Source organism: Acipenser ruthenus, unplaced genomic scaffold (genome assembly GCF_902713425.1).
Source record: "Acipenser ruthenus unplaced genomic scaffold, fAciRut3.2 maternal haplotype, whole genome shotgun sequence".
Classification (NCBI taxonomy): Eukaryota; Metazoa; Chordata; class Actinopteri; order Acipenseriformes; family Acipenseridae; genus Acipenser; species Acipenser ruthenus.
This window is the reverse complement of record NW_026708372.1, coordinates 25-12,076: the sequence shown is the minus strand read 5'-3', so window position 1 is coordinate 12,076 and position 12,052 is coordinate 25. Positions and strand designations below refer to the sequence as shown.

At 46.0% G+C, this 12,052-nt stretch overlaps 1 long non-coding RNA gene across 1 annotated transcript; it reads right to left on the bottom strand.

The window, feature by feature from the left end:
• Positions 1-4,794: 4,794 nt before the first annotated feature.
• LOC131732012 (uncharacterized) lies at positions 4,795-10,602 on the bottom strand. The gene is made up of 3 exons (XR_009325232.1): positions 9,956-10,602; positions 7,985-8,054; positions 4,795-6,201 (listed from the first exon to the last, which is right to left on the bottom strand). It is a non-coding gene; the product is annotated as an uncharacterized LOC131732012 (long non-coding RNA).
• Positions 10,603-12,052: the final 1,450 nt, after the last annotated feature.

The following is a 12,052-nucleotide window of genomic DNA, read 5'->3' as shown; positions in this document are numbered from 1 at the left end:
CTGATATCGATGCGATCCAGCCCTCTGAAATGTCTTTATAATATACAGCACTAGACCCTGATATTGATGCGATCCAGCCCTCTGAAATGTCTTTATAATATACAGCGCTAGACCCTGATATCGATGCGATCCAGCCCTCTGAAATGTCTTTATAATATACAGCGCTAGACCCTGATATTGATGCGATCCAGCCCTCTGAAATGTCTTTATAATATACAGCACTAGACCCTGATATTGATGCGATCCAGCCCTCTGAAATGTCTTTATAATATACAGCGCTAGACCCTGATATCGATGCGATCCAGCCCTCTGAAATGTCTTTATAATATACAGCGCTAGACCCTGATATTGAGGCGATCCAGCCCTCTGAAATGTCTTTATAATATACAGCGCTAGACCCTGATATTGATGCGATCCAGCCCTCTGAAATGTCTTTATAATATACAGCGCTAGACCCTGATATTGATGCGATCCAGCCCTCTGAAATGTCTTTATAATATACAGCGCTAGACCCTGATATTGATGCGATCCAGCCCTCTGAAATGTCTTTATAATATACAGCGCTAGACCCTGATATTGATGCGATCCAGCCCTCTGAAATGTCTTTATAATATACAGCACTAGACCCTGATATTGATGCAATCCAGCCCTCTGAAATGTCTTTATAATATACAGCGCTAGACCCTGATATTGATGCGATCCAGCCCTCTGAAATGTCTTTATAATATACAGCGCTAGACCCTGATATTGATGCGATCCAGCCCTCTGAAATGTCTTTATAATATACAGCGCTAGACCCTGATATTGATGCGATCCAGCCCTCTGAAATGTCTTTATAATATACAGCGCTAGACCCTGATATTGATGCAATCCAGCCCTCTGAAATGTCTTTATAATATACAGCGCTAGACCCTGATATTGATGCGATCCAGCCCTCTGAAATGTCTTTATAATATACAGCGCTAGACCCTGATATTGATGCGATCCAGCCCTCTGAAATGTCTTTATAATATACAGCGCTAGACCCTGATATTGATGCGATCCAGCCCTCTGAAATGTCTTTATAATATACAGCGCTAGACCCTGATATCGATGCGATCCAGCCCTCTGAAATGCCTTTATAATATACAGCGCTAGACCCTGATATCGATGCGATCCAGCCCTCTGAAATGTCTTTATAATATACAGCGCTAGACCCTGATATCGATGCGATCCAGCCCTCTGAAATGTCTTTATAATATACAGCGCTAGACCCTGATATTGATGCGATCCAGCCCTCTGAAATGTCTTTATAATATACAGCGCTAGACCCTGATATTGATGCGATCCAGCCCTCTGAAATGTCTTTATAATATACAGCGCTGGACCCTGATATCGATGCGATCCAGCCCTCTGAAATGTCTTTATAATATACAGCGCTAGACCCTGATATCGATGCGATCCAGCCCTCTGAAATGTCTTTATAATATACAGCGCTAGACCCTGATATTGATGCGATCCAGCCCTCTGAAATGTCTTTATAATATACAGCGCTAGACCCTGATATTAATGCGATCCAGCCCTCTGAAATGTCTTTATAATATACAGCGCTAGACCCTGATATTGATGCGATCCAGCCCTCTGAAATGTCTTTATAATATACAGCGCTAGACCCTGATATCGATGCGATCCAGCCCTCTGAAATGTCTTTATAATATACAGCGCTAGACCCTGATATTGATGCGATCCAGCCCTCTGAAATGTCTTTATAATATACAGCGCTAGACCCTGATATCGATGCGATCCAGCCCTCTGAAATGTCTTTATAATATACAGCGCTAGACCCTGATATTGATGCGATCCAGCCCTCTGAAATGTCTTTATAATATACAGCGCTAGACCCTGATATTGATGCGATCCAGCCCTCTGAAATGTCTTTATAATATACAGCGCTAGACCCTGATATCGATGCGATCCAGCCCTCTGAAATGCCTTTATAATATACAGCGCTAGACCCTGATATCGATGCGATCCAGCCCTCTGAAATGTCTTTATAATATACAGCGCTAGACCCTGATATCGATGCGATCCAGCCCTCTGAAATGTCTTTATAATATACAGCGCTAGACCCTGATATTGATGCGATCCAGCCCTCTGAAATGTCTTTATAATATACAGCGCTAGACCCTGATATTGATGCGATCCAGCCCTCTGAAATGTCTTTATAATATACAGCGCTGGACCCTGATATCGATGCGATCCAGCCCTCTGAAATGTCTTTATAATATACAGCGCTAGACCCTGATATCGATGCGATCCAGCCCTCTGAAATGTCTTTATAATATACAGCGCTAGACCCTGATATTGATGCGATCCAGCCCTCTGAAATGTCTTTATAATATACAGCGCTAGACCCTGATATTAATGCGATCCAGCCCTCTGAAATGTCTTTATAATATACAGCGCTAGACCCTGATATTGATGCGATCCAGCCCTCTGAAATGTCTTTATAATATACAGCGCTAGACCCTGATATCGATGCGATCCAGCCCTCTGAAATGTCTTTATAATATACAGCGCTAGACCCTGATATTGATGCGATCCAGCCCTCTGAAATGTCTTTATAATATACAGCGCTAGACCCTGATATCGATGCGATCCAGCCCTCTGAAATGTCTTTATAATATACAGCGCTAGACCCTGATATCGATGTGATCCAGCCCTCTAAAATGTCTTTATAATATACAGCGCTAGACCCTGATATCGATGCGATCCAGCCCTCTGAAATGTCTTTATAATATACAGCGCTAGACCCTGATATCGATGCGATCCAGCCCTCTGAAATGTCTTTATAATATACAGCGCTAGACCCTGATATCGATGCGATCCAGCCCTCTGAAATGTCTTTATAATATACAGCGCTAGACCCTGATATCGATGCGATCCAGCCCTCTGAAATGTCTTTATAATATACAGCGCTAGACCCTGATATCGATGCGATCCAGCCCTCTGAAATGTCTTTATAATATACAGCGCTAGACCCTGATATTGATGCGATCCAGCCCTCTGAAATGTCTTTATAATATACAGCACTAGACCCTGATATCGATGCGATCCAGCCCTCTGAAATGTCTTTATAATATACAGCGCTAGACCCTGATATCGATGCGATCCAGCCCTCTGAAATGCCTTTATAATATACAGCGCTAGACCCTGATATTGATGAGATCCAGCCCTCTGAAATGTCTTTATAATATACAGCGCTAGACCCTGATATTGATGCGATCCAGCCCTCTGAAATGTCTTTATAATATACAGCGCTAGACCCTGATATTGATGCGATCCAGCCCTCTGAAATGTCTTTATAATATACAGCGCTAGACCCTGATATTGATGCGATCCAGCCCTCTGAAATGTCTTTATAATATACAGCGCTAGACCCTGATATCGATGCGATCCAGCCCTCTGAAATGTCTTTATAATATACAGCGCTAGACCCTGATATCGATGCGATCCAGCCCTCTGAAATGTCTTTATAATATACAGCGCTAGACCCTGATATTGATGCGATCCAGCCCTCTGAAATGTCTTTATAATATACAGCGCTAGACCCTGATATCGATGCGATCCAGCCCTCTGAAATGTCTTTATAATATACAGCGCTAGACCCTGATATCGATGCGATCCAGCCCTCTGAAATGTCTTTATAATATACAGCGCTAGACCCTGATATCGATGCGATCCAGCCCTCTGAAATGTCTTTATAATATACAGCGCTAGACCCTGATATTGATGCGATCCAGCCCTCTGAAATGTCTTTATAATATACAGCGCTAGACCCTGATATTGATGCGATCCAGCCCTCTGAAATGTCTTTATAATATACAGCGCTAGACCCTGATATTGATGCGATCCAGCCCTCTGAAATGTCTTTATAATATACAGCGCTAGACCCTGATATTGATGCGATCCAGCCCTCTGAAATGTCTTTATAATATACAGCGCTAGACCCTGATATCGATGCGATCCAGCCCTCTGAAATGTCTTTATAATATACAGCGCTAGACCCTGATATCGATGCGATCCAGCCCTCTGAAATGTCTTTATAATATACAGCGCTAGACCCTGATATCGATGCGATCCAGCCCTCTGAAATGTCTTTATAATATACAGCGCTAGACCCTGATATCGATGCGATCCAGCCCTCTGAAATGTCTTTATAATATACAGCGCTAGACCCTGATATTGATGCGATCCAGCCCTCTGAAATGTCTTTATAATATACAGCGCTAGACCCTGATATTGATGCGATCCAGCCCTCTGAAATGTCTTTATAATATACAGCGCTAGACCCTGATATTGATGCGATCCAGCCCTCTGAAATGTCTTTATAATATACAGCGCTAGACCCTGATATTGATGCGATCCAGCCCTCTGAAATGTCTTTATAATATACAGCGCTAGACCCTGATATTGATGCGATCCAGCCCTCTGAAATGTCTTTATAATATACAGCACTAGACCCTGATATTGATGCGATCCAGCCCTCTGAAATGTCTTTATAATATACAGCGCTAGACCCTGATATTGATGCGATCCAGCCCTCTGAAATGTCTTTATAATATACAGCGCTAGACCCTGATATCGATGCGATCCAGCCCTCTGAAATGTCTTTATAATATACAGCACTAGACCCTGATATTGATGCGATCCAGCCCTCTGAAATTGAGATTTAAATATTGCATGAAAAAAATCAGATCTCGCATCTGCCAATAATTACTGCCATCATAGAATAATGACACATTCACACAAGACTTTCTAGAAACACATTTATTTTTCTAAAACAAAGAAAATTAATTTCCTCGTCATTTCTTCCCCTCACCAAATAAAAGTTAACGAACCAAAACCAAAAAAAAAAACAAATCTAACATGATTTATTTTTTGATCGTTTTTAATTGAACCATAGCTGAGAAACCCCCCCCCCCCCCCCTCAGGAAATGACATCATAAACAAACTTGCAGGAAAAGGGGGAGGGGCTTGTTTGCTGACTATAAAAGTCATGAAAAAAACATTTTAGTATTTTGGAAAGAAAATAAAAAGCATTTGAGTTATGATAGAGAAGCAAACAAAATTAAATACAGATAGTTTGTTTATTTCCTTGTTAGTTGTTTAGAAACACGAAAATAAACTTCATGAATTCAACGGCAAACGTTTCCACTAGAAGTCTCTCTCAGCGTCTTCAAAGACTTCTAGTGGAAACGTTTGCCGTTGAATTTACACTGAAGACGCTGAGAGAGACTTCTAGTGGAAACGTTTGCCGTTGAATTTACACTGAAGACGCTGAGAGAGACTTCTAGTGGAAACGTTTGCCGTTGAATTTACACTGAAGACGCTGAGAGAGACTTCTAGAGGAAACGTTTGCCATTGAATTTACACTGAAGACGCTGAGAGAGACTTCTAGTGGAAACGTTTGCCATTGAATTTACACTGAAGACGCTGAGAGAGACTTCTAGTGGAAACGTTTGCCGTTGAATTTACACTGAAGACGCTGAGAGAGACTTCTAGTGGAAACGTTTGCCATTGAATTTACACTGAAGACGCTGAGAAAGACTTCTAGTGGAAACGTTTGCCGTTGAATTTACACTGAAGACGCTGAGAGAGGCTTCTAGTGGAAACGTTTGCCGTTGAATTTACACTGAAGACGCTGAGAGAGACTTCTAGTGGAAACGTTTGCCATTGAATTTACACTGAAGACGCTGAGAGAGACTTCTAGTGGAAACGTTTGCCATTGAATTCCTGAAATTTCTTTCAGCGTTTCTGAATTCGCTTCTGTGGCGTGTTTAATAGTCCTGGATAATTCTGTCATCATTGGGCTCTGCGAGAGAGTCTGGGAGGGGTGGGGGGGGGGGCAGCTCCATTATAACCAGACCCCTCCCAGTCTGTCTCTCTCTCTGGTGAGATCACATTTAGACTGGGAGGCAGTGTGACGTCTCTGCCGGTCTGCGTGCGACTCAGCGACGCCCCCCCCCTAGTTAGATCTTGATTTGAAAGGCGGTGGGCTGCGCGCTCGCTGTCGGGGTCCCTGATGATTTGAACAGCGCTCGGAGGATGGTCTCGGGGTCCACCTCCCCCTGAGGCCGGGAGGGGGGGCGAGGCACCCCCTGGCGAAGGTCCGCGGTCGAGGGGGCTTTCTTCGGGAGGCCCGGGGTGTCACTCAGCCTCCTGGATTGTTTTGGGGGGGGGGAGGGGAGGGAGGGATTGGGAAGTTTACTCACAAATCGGTCCAAGTCAAAAACCAATCAACTGGAAAGGATCATTATTAGAGGTAGTATTATATATATATATTATTATTATATAGTAGTGTTATTATTATTATTAAATAAATAACATTGATAAATACATAAGAATCAAACAGACTCAACACGATTAGAGGGAGACACCCGACACACCCCCCCACACTCACACCCCCCCCCACACACACCCGACACACTCACACACACACCCGACACACTCACACACCCCCCCACACACCCCCCCACACTCACACACCCCCCCCACACACACCCGACACACTCACACACACACCCGACACACTCACACACCCCCCCACACACACCCCCACACTCACACCCCCCCCCACACACACCCGACACACTCACACACACACCCGACACACTCACACACCCCCCCACACACCCCCCCACACTCACACCCCCCCCCCACACACACCCGACACACTCACACACACACCCGACACACTCACACACCCCCCCACACTCACACCCCCCCCACACTCACACCCCCCCCCCACACTCACACTCACACACCCCCCCCACACACTCACACACCCCCCCACACACCCCCCCACACACCCCCCCACACTCACACACCCCCCCACACACCCCCCCACACTCACACACCCCCCCACACACCCCCCCACACACCCCCCCACACTCACACACCCCCCCACACACACCCGACACACTCACACACACACCCGACACACTCACACACCCCCCCACACACACCCCCACACTCACACCCCCCCCCACACACACCCGACACACTCACACACACACCCGACACACTCACACACCCCCCCACACACCCCCCCACACTCACACCCCCCCCCACACACACCCGACACACTCACACACACACCCGACACACTCACACACCCCCCCACACTCACACCCCCCCCACACTCACACCCCCCCCCCACACTCACACTCACACACCCCCCCCACACACTCACACACACCCCCACACTCACACCCCCCCTGACTCACACACACACACCCCCACACTCACACACACCCCCACACACTCACATATACACAAAAGCAAAAAGCATATTATTATTATTATTAATAATAATAATAATAATAATAATAATATTTCAACTCAAACCAGAGAGACACACAGAGACACTCACAGACACACACACACAGAGACACACACGCACAGAGACAGACACGCACGCACACACACAGACAGACACACACTGAGGCAGGCAGACACACACACAGAGACACACAGAGGCAGGCAGACACACACACAGACACACACACAGAGACACACAGAGGCAGGCAGACACACACACAGAGACACACAGAGGCAGGCAGACACACACACAGACACACACACAGAGACACACAGAGGCAGGCAGACACACACACAGAGACACACAGAGGCAGGCAGACACACACACAGACACACACACAGAGACACACAGAGGCAGGCAGACACACACACAGACACACACACACACAGAGACACACACACAGACAGAGACACACACACACAGAGGCAGGCAGACACACACACACAGACAGACACACAAAGACAGACACACACACACAGAGACAGAGACACACAGACGCACACACACACACAGACAGACACACACACACACAGAGACAGAGACACACAGACGCACACACACACACAGACACACACACACAGAGGCACACACACAGACAGACTCTCTCTCTCTCTCTCTTACAGCAGTATTGGCTGATCTGAAGTGATGACGCTCCCCCCCTGCATGTGAAGATTGCATTTCATTGGCTGACCTACAAAACAAAAACACACACAGAGACACAGAGAGACAGATCAGCATCACACAGAACCAGACCTCACAGAATAAAAAAATATATAATAATAATAATAATAATAATAATAATAATAATACTGCATTTAATCTGTACGTTAGAGTACTGTAATCTGCCACACGTGTTATTTAATCTGTAGTATTTTGTATTTAATCATATCCTGATGTAACTATCACTGACACTGTTATCTGCTCCGTTATTGAATCAGATTTTGTCACACTTGTACTTGCTAGAACCAAAGTCATTGTATTTATCTTGCTCTTAACCCTTTGCGGTCCATTGTCGGACTGGGTCCGACATTGCAATTATTCCTCACAGGTCCTTTGTCGGACTGGGTCCGACATCATTATAGCAACGCAATAAACGGGTGTTTAGTCGTTTTTTCTCCGGAAAAAGCCGAGAAAACCATTCAATTGCCGAGTGGGAGCGACAGGAGCCGAGACAAGTCGGGAAAAAAAAAAAAAAAAAAAAAAAGGCGTATTTCATGAATAGTCATACATGGTATCAGGTATCAGATAACGGGGCGTCCATAATAAACAAGCTGGCTAAGTGCGTCAGCGCACTGAGACTATCATGGACATTTGCAGAGCTTTTTTCAGATGTTATAGTAATAAAATAATGACTTGGATCGCATTATTGAGGAGTTTGGTGATTAAAACGAGTGATCCGGAGATGATCGATCGGTATGTACGACTATTATTATTATTATTATTTATTTCTTACACAGCTGAACGCTATAGCAAACGAAAGGCTGGGGAGGGGCTGGAGATGCCTAGTGTGTGCTTTGTTGATATGCAGGGCCATTTAAACCCGTTTGACTGTGAAAAAAAATACTTTTAAACAGCGCGTATAAAATTAACTGCGCGTGTGAAAATTAATTAGACCTGGCGTGCCTGACGCGCGATTAATAAATGGACCGCAAAGGGTTAATTATTATTACTTGTACTGTGATTCTTGAAATGTATTTTTGTTTATCATTGTAAATCGCCCTGGATAAGGGCGTCTGCTAAGAAATAAATAATAATAATAATAATAATAATAATAATAATAATAATAATAATAATAATAATACTATACCAACATAAACTGAGACTTATTATGATTTAACATCATTTAAAATCTAAAGAAACAAAAACACACACAGACACTTGGGTTAATCTAGTCTGTGATGCATATTAATCTGAATAGAAGCAAAATATCTATCTATCTATCTCTCGATCTCACACACACACACACACAATATATAAAGCACCAGGGGTCACAAATGGAGATTAGATAAAGGGGCATTCAGAACAGAAAATAGGAGGCGCTTTTTTACACAGAGAATCGTGAGGGTCTGGAACCAACTCCCCAGTAATGTTGTTGAAGCTGACACCCTGGGATCCTTCAAGAAGCTGCTTGATGAGATTCTGGGATCAATAAGCTACTAACAACCAAACGAGCAAGATGGGCTGAATGGAGCCTCCTCTCGTTTGGAAACTTTCTGATGTTCTTATGTAGAAATTAAAAGGTTAGTTCACAAAACTAATTACTAAACGAGCCGTTCAGCGGAGGCTTTATCTCCAGAGCGACTTCCAGAGACTAGGGGGGTGAACTCTGCATCATCAACAACTGCTGCTGCTGCTGCTGCAGAGTCACTTCCAATAGGAGCTCGTTTGTTTGACGTCTCATCCGAAGGACGGAGCACAAGGAGGTGAAGCGACTCGCTCAGGGTCACACACACACACACACACACACACACACACACACACACGCACAGGGAGTCAGTGGCTGAGCTGGGATTTGAACCTCCTGGTATGGAGCCCCCTGGGATCACACAGCCTCCTGTAATGTTGTTTGTAATGTTTAGCTCCTGTCCTCACCATCCAGACATCGATTGTTGTATTTCCTGTAGGCTGAGACGGCGTCTTCCTGCTTCACAAACACCACCTCCCCAAACCCAGCTCTGACCAGCTTTGCCCTCTTCAGAGCCCCGCACACGCAGAACAGCTCCTAGAGAGAGAGAGGAGAGAGAGATTAATACAGCTTCACCCTCTTCAGAGCCCCGCACACGCAGAACAGCTCCTAGAGAGAGAGAGGAGAGAGAGATTAATACAGCTTCACCCTCTTCAGAGCCCCGCACACGCAGAACAGCTCCTAGAGAGAGAGAGGAGAGAGAGATTAATACAGCTTCACCCTCTTCAGAGCCCCGCACACGCAGAACAGCTCCTAGAGAGAGAGAGGAGAGAGAGATTAATACAGCTTCACCCTCTTCAGAGCCCCGCACACGCAGAACAGCTCCTAGAGAGAGAGAGGAGAGAGAGATTAATACAGCTTCACCCTCTTCAGAGCCGCACACGCAGAACAGCTCCTAGAGAGAGAGAGGAGAGAGAGATTAATACAGCTTCACCCTCTTCAGAGCCCCGCACACGCAGAACAGCTCCTAGAGAGAGAGAGGAGAGAGAGATTAATACAGCTTCACCCTCTTCAGAGCCCCGCACACGCAGAACAGCTCCTAGAGAGAGAGAGAGGAGAGAGATTAATACAGCTTCACCCTCTTCAGAGCCCCACACACGCAGAACAGCTCCTAGAGAGAGAGAGGAGAGAGAGATTAATACAGCTTCACCCTCTTCAGAGCCCCGCACACGCAGAACAGCTCCTAGAGAGAGAGAGGAGAGAGAGATTAATACAGCTTCACCCTCTTCAGAGCCCCGCACACGCAGAACAGCTCCTAGAGAGAGAGAGGAGAGAGAGATTAATACAGCTTCACCCTCTTCAGAGCCCCGCACACGCAGAACAGCTCCTAGAGAGAGAGGAGAGAGAGATTAATACAGCTTCACCCTCTTCAGAGCCCCGCACACGCAGAACAGCTCCTAGAGAGAGAGAGGAGAGAGAGATTAATACAGCTTCACCCTCTTCAGAGCCCCGCACACGCAGAACAGCTCCTAGAGAGAGAGAGGAGAGAGAGATTAATACAGCTTCATCCTCTTCAGAGCCCCGCACACGCAGAACAGCTCCTAGAGAGAGAGAGGAGAGAGAGATTAATACAGCTTCACCCTCTTCAGAGCCCCGCACACGCAGAACAGCTCCTAGAGAGAGAGAGGAGAGAGAGATTAATACAGCTTCACCCTCTTCAGAGCGCCGCACACGCAGAACAGCTCCTAGAGAGAGAGAGGAGAGAGAGATTAATACAGCTTCACCCTCTTCAGAGCCCCGCACACGCAGAACAGCTCCTAGAGAGAGAGAGGAGAGAGAGATTAATACAGCTTCACCCTCTTCAGAGCCCCGCACACGCAGAACAGCTCCTAGAGAGAGAGAGGAGAGAGAGATTAATACAGCTTCACCCTCTTCAGAGCCCCGCACACGCAGAACAGCTCCTAGAGAGAGAGAGGAGAGAGAGATTAATACAGCTTCACCCTCTTCAGAGCCCCGCACACGCAGAACAGCTCCTAGAGAGAGAGAGGAGAGAGAGATTAATACAGCTTCACCCTCTTCAGAGCCCCGCACACGCAGAACAGCTCCTAGAGAGACAGACGAGGGGGAGAGGGGAGAGAGGAAAGAGTGCTTGTTAGCTAGACACACTGGGGGCTGATCAAGCTGGTAGCAGTAAAACCTGGACTGGATCACACTGCTGTGCGATAGGAGTCTGATTCCCATCCCTGATCGCTCTGTCTAAATATCCCACAGTTCCCACCAATATCCTGTAGCTCTCTTCACTATAAAATCAGCTACAAACCTCCTTCAACCAAAGTCTATCTACAGGGCTGGGAATCAGACTCCCGCTGCACAGCAGTGTGATCCAGTCCTGATTTCACTAGGAGTTTAATAATCAGACACACCTGAGCTTGTTAGCTAGACACACTGGGGGCTGATCAAGCTGGTAGCAGTAAAACCTGGACTGGATCACACTGCTGTGCGATAGGAGTCTGATTCCCAGCCCTGGTGTGCGTGGAACTTGCTCGTCAGTAAGAGAAAGTTAA